The following is a 5826-nucleotide window of genomic DNA, read 5'->3' as shown; positions in this document are numbered from 1 at the left end:
GTAATAACGAACATGGCCTGTCCTCCCAACACACACCCACAAACACACCCAACTTACACATCCTACACACACCCACACACACATGCCCACATACTGTATACTTCAGTAAACGCCAACACCCACACACATCCACACATACATAATACCCAACTGCCACCCAATAAACACACACACACATACACACACATGGTGATGGTCGCCCCCTGCTTTGAGGCCAGGCAGGGTAATGATTAAGTTCCTCTTGGCTCCTCTTACTGTGTGTCTGTGTGTGTGTGCCTGCCTGCGTGCTTGCGTGCGTGCGTGGATGTGGTCAGGCCCAGTCATCTCCCAGGCAGCTAGGAGGAAACCCACATCAACTGAAACACGCGCCACACTCCAGGAATAGGCTTACGCTTATATATACACACACACAGCGCTGGTCTCAACCCTTCCTTATCTCTCGTCACAATGTTTTATATTGTGTTCTATATAAACTCATGTGACTATTACAGCTTGTATTTGGATGCTTGCTGGCTTGAAGTGTTGTAGATTTTCTAACCTACTGGTATTTTGCTTTTGTCAGTGGAGTTTGGACTAGTGTACATCAGTGTGAACAGAAAAGGATCCACTCCAATGGCTGTATGGTGTGTGATTGTGCTTCCATTGACCTTGTCCTGCTGAGTCAGACTACAGATGTAGGATCTTAATTTGATCACTCTTTTGTTGCTGAGAATTTCCCTGCACAGCAGGAGATGCAAACTTGTAATGTGTTTGAGTTTAAAAAAAGGCTTCTAAAGATTGTCTTTTCCACTTTGACATTTCAGACGTGATTTACCCTAACACAAATGTTTCAAACCCTATAAAATGTCCATGAATTATAATCCACATAGTAATTCACATTTCCTGTTGCTGCATGGTTATTGTCCTGCGGTAGGAAACTGGCTCAAGTGAAGATCCTACATCTGTAGTGTCCCTCTCAACCGTAAGGCTTTGAGCTTCACTGGAAACAACTGAGTCATTTACATACACTTGACCACTTCTGATAGGCCACAATGGCAGCATCACATGGGTGCACGCCCACACGCCCACACACACAGCATTATCAAAGGATGGAAAGAAGCAGATAAGATAGAAGGATGGCGAGTGGAACCTACTGTATCACCATATCACTGATCATGTAAACTAAGTCTAACTGGTTTAGGTCTGTTACCATTACACACACAAACGCAGTCACACAATACTCACGCTTTAATGTTTTCACTGGGTTTGCAGTATACTCCAGCTTTGCTAATCTCGGTTAACCCAGAACTAAATTCTCACGTAGTTGGTAAGCTGCTCGATTAAGTTCTGGATCCATACGTGTTAAGAGAAGAGAGGAAGAGATACTAGAACGAGGAGCGGAACCGGAACGAGGAGCGGAACCGGAACGAGGAGCGGAACCGGAACGAGGAGCGGATCCGGAACGAGGAGCGGAACCGGAACGAGGAGCTCCACCCTCTCTTTTTGACAGTTACAGGCCAAATGCCCCCTCCCTTTCCGAAACTCGAAAGATGCTAACAACTGCGAAATCATGATTTGTTCGAATAACCAATGATGAAAAAAACCAAAACACTGGAACTAATGCTGCTCGTTATCCCACACATCCCATTCCTTCCCCACAGATTCTAACGTACCAGTTATGTTTACGTAGATCTGTCCACCAGAGATTACAGGTTGACTGACACTGTAAGTCTTGATCAAGTTATGATCAGAAGGGAAACATGAACCCCTGTCGCTGACTTGTTGCATTGTGTGTGTTATAGGTGTCAGAGCAGTCCTGAGTGGACCAAGCCGCGGTCACCAGGGTGACCATGCTCACCACAGCACTGTGCTTGCTGTCAGACGCCCTGCTGACCTTTCAACTACCACTAGACATTAGCTGTCCTAGTTCTAACGTCTGTCTACAGGTAAGACACTGAACTTCAGCCCTCCGAAGTCCTATAGCAACAGCTATATGCTGTATTCCTCCTCCAATCAGCAAGCTCTCTGGGGACTGGGCATGCTCAGTAGCAGGGTCAGGGTTAAAATAGTGTTCTCTTCCTGAATTAAAAAAGAACTGAGCATAATTAAAATGACTGAAATTGACCCCAGCCCTGCTTTGTAGCTCAGTGGTGCCCTCCTGCTTGCTCGCGCAAGTCATGGATTGATTGGTTGACAACAGTTGTGTTTAGCCCTCCTCTTTCATTCCCTTCTCTCTCTCTCTCTCTCTCTCTCTCTGTGGAATGTACCGGGTCCTTCTCAATTCATTCATGTGGATCCAGGAAGCGCATTCCTCCCCACAGCCCCAGGCCATGCTCCACCACCCTACCACACATACAGTACATAGTCCACTGCCCAATAGTCACTATTGGCCATGCTAAAAAGTACAGAAGTGACAATATCATCAGAAGTTTGGCTCATCCCATTGCCTAGTTGATCTAGTGATCTCACTGCCACCACCTCCGACTGATGTGGCACTACTTTCCTCTCTACAGCAGTAATCACCAATGTCAGCCCTGCATCACATACTCAACCCACTCAACAACTCTCTCTGTCTCTCTCTGTCTCTCAGTCAACACTGCAACTCCTACGTCGGTCTTGACATGGAACTCAAACTCACTGAACTCATTGAACTCTCAACAATAATGTCATCACCAGCCAAAACACTCCAAGAGCACACAATTCTAGAAGGAGAAAGGACCCTCGTTTTGGGCCACACAGATTGCTAGAATCAAAAATAGAGAGAGAGAGAGAGAGAGAGAGAGAGAGGAGAGAGAGAGAGCGAGAGAGAGAGAGAGAGAGAGAGAGAGAGAGAGAGAGAGAGAGAGACTTGGAGTCAAGCGAGCATCAGCTGGTTGAGTAGCTGGTTGAGTAGAGTACTAGACTGCTATGTTTGATGAATATGGTCATGCGGCTTCAGGTATGCAGAGGCAAAACTGGACAGGGGACAAGAGGGAGAGCCCAGCATACATACCCCTCCATCCTCCATGTGTCCATTCCTCCCCTAGATTCCCCTCTTTCCGCACAGTATGCATCCTTCCATCTCTCCCTCTCCATGTTCTGATCTGCCTCTCCATTTGTTCATCCATCTCTCAATATCTCTCTCCTCTTTACTCTCCTTCACTCTATTCCTTCCCATGTCCTCTCCTCTTCTTTCCTCCCTCCCCCACTTCGATTAGGTGGTTGAGTTTTCCCTGGAGGGGATTATGTATGATATTACGGTAAATAACTGCCATGATAATCTCATACAGATTTGTCCCCATATGACTTATTTTTTATGATATTCGTGGAGGGTAAGCTGATCCTAGATCAGTAGTAAAGTTTGTATCTAATGGTTCAGGTTAGGATTTGGAGAGGGTAAGCTGATCCTAGATCAGTAGTAAAGTTTGTATCTAATGGTTCAGGTTAGGATTTGGAGAGGGTAAGCTGATCCTAGATCAGTAGTAAAGTTTGTATCTAATGGTTCAGGTTAGGATTTGGAGAGGGTAAGCTGATCCTAGATCAGTAGAAAAGTTTGTATCTAATGGTTCAGGTTAGGATTTGGAGAGGGTAAGCTGATCCTAGATCAGTAGTAAAGTTTGTATCTAATGGTTCAGGTTAGGATTTGGAGAGGGTAAGCTGATCCTAGATCAGTAGAAAAGTTTGTATCTAATGGTTCAGGTTAGGATTTGGAGAGGGTAAGCTGATCCTAGATCAGTAGTAAAGTTTGTATCTAATGGTTCAGGTTAGGATTTGGAGAGGGTAAGCTGATCCTAGATCAGTAGTAAAGTTTGTATCTAATGGTTCAGGTTAGGATTTGGAGAGGGTAAGCTGATCCTAGATCAGTAGTAAAGTTTGTATCTAATGGTTCAGGTTAGGATTTGGAGAGGGTAAGCTGATCAGTGCCTAGAGCAAAGTGCCTAAAGGAAACTTCTCCCTAAAAGAGAATGCAAGTGTGGCATCAGAGTCACTGTGGAGCTGACATGACAGTGGCTGCTGCCTCCAGTTGCCCCAGGCCTAATGGGAAAGAATGTCAGGAATCTGAAACTGATAATGCCATGCTTAGAGATAGCTATAGAGAGATCATTCCCATATCCTTCCCTCCCCTCACCCCATCCTCTCTGTCTGTTCTGTCTCTCCCTCGTCACCCTTCTCCTCTTCCTTCCCCCCTCCCCTCTCCTCTCACCCCACCCTCTCGCTGTCTCTCACCACATTCTCTCTCCTTGTTTCTTCTCCTCCCTCCCCCTTCCTTCTCCTCTCTCTTAATAGCTGCAGTCAATGTTGCCTTATTGATTCCTTACCCAATAATGACCATCTCTTTCTCCCACTTTCTCTCTTTCTCTCTCTAACCAGAATGGACCCAATGATCATATGAGGATGAAGACCATGATGAAGGCAATGCAAATTCATCAACGTGGATCCTTTATCTATATCTGCAGCCCATTCAGAGACCCCCCCCCCCACCTGTATTTGTGTGTGGGTCAATTGCTCAGTAGGCAGTGTAGATCCTGTGTAATTATCAGCAGCTACATCTGGCTACTGGGTCTCTGAACACACGCCACTGCCCACTTCCTACTTCATGCCTGGTGGTACATCCCATTACCAACTGATTGGCTAATTGCACATTCAATTTCTCTCTGATTGTCTAGTATGTTATCATATGGGCTGTTACATCTCATGACAGCACAGGACGCTCTCTATGCCTATGCTTGTCATTTCCCAAAAAAATCGGAATATTGTTTTCTCTCTCTTCTCCTCTCAATTATTTTCTCCCTCTGCACCGTCCTTGGCGAGAGCCATTCAAACTCTTCTTGGTATTCTTCTCTGAATTGTGCTGTTTTCTAAAAGAGAGAAAAGAGAATTGACGAGAGCAGAAAAAAAGCTAGCCAGAGTTGAAGGAAATGTCAAATGTGTCAGGCACAATAGCACAGAGCCTTTAAGAGAGGAGAACATTGTTTAGGATGTGATGCCTGCCGTTTCCATAGAAATATGTCTATAGAGAACAGGCAAGATGAAATGTCACATTCTCTCTATGATCACTCAGTCAGAGACAGTGTGCGCGTGGGTGGGTGTGTGTGTGTGACAGCTGACGAGACATCTTTGCTTGGTCCTGGACCTAGCATACAATGTAGATTTCTGTGTGGTTTAAACTACAGCTACATTGTCTGCTGGGTTTCAGGCTGGCAACAAAAGCAGCCTTCAACAGCTAAATGATTCAATAACTCAACGAATCAAATCTTCAAGAACTTAACGAATCAACTCTTCAAGAACTCAACGAATCAACTCTTCAAGAACTAAACGATTCAACTCTTCAAGAACTCAACGAATCAGCTCTTCAAGAACTAAACGATTCAACTCTTCAAGAACTCAACGAATCAACTCTTCAAGAACTCAACGAGGTAAGTTCACATTCATTCCGCCACTGTGTCAAATGTTTCACCTTAAAAATACAATGAAATGTCATATCTTTTAATAAACATCTAGAAAAGTATATGGTCGTGCGACTGGTTTTTCATATGAAAGTGTGAAGTGTTTTCAGTTTATTTTTTTAAGTGTTATTTTATAGGGAAATATCACATTGGGAAAAAACTATATTTGGCTTGACAATGACATCACTGGAGTAGGTAAGAGTACAAACAGAGCTGGGACCAGCTGGAGAGAATCTAGATGGAGTCTACAGGGGCAATTTATTTCTCTAGAAATGATTTGTATTTAGAATAAATACCTGTATAAAATAACTCAAAGCCAAACATATACTGATACTTAACATGTCTAGCCACAGTTGTTTCAATTTTCCCTTATGGAAAAAACACATGAATTTCACATGTGAACACGTGATCTCAGGTGATC

The 5826-nt window shown here is 44.2% G+C and overlaps 1 long non-coding RNA gene across 1 annotated transcript in view; it reads left to right on the top strand.

Moving 5' to 3' along the window:
• LOC115155923 (uncharacterized) overlaps positions 1–5467 on the top strand; it is a 6283-nt gene extending 816 nt beyond the window's left edge. Inside the window, exons 1-2 of the long non-coding RNA XR_003868168.1 lie at positions 1–1925; positions 4330–5467. The exon at positions 1–1925 is cut by the window's left edge and continues 816 nt beyond it. This is a non-coding gene — a long non-coding RNA (uncharacterized LOC115155923). The remainder of the gene's footprint in view (positions 1926–4329) is intronic.
• Positions 5468–5826: the final 359 nt, after the last annotated feature.

The sequence above is a fragment of the Salmo trutta genome, chromosome 20, assembly GCF_901001165.1.
Source record: "Salmo trutta chromosome 20, fSalTru1.1, whole genome shotgun sequence".
Classification (NCBI taxonomy): Eukaryota; Metazoa; Chordata; class Actinopteri; order Salmoniformes; family Salmonidae; genus Salmo; species Salmo trutta.
The sequence above is the reverse complement of the archived record's forward strand: the minus strand, read 5'-3'. Positions and strand labels throughout refer to the sequence as shown.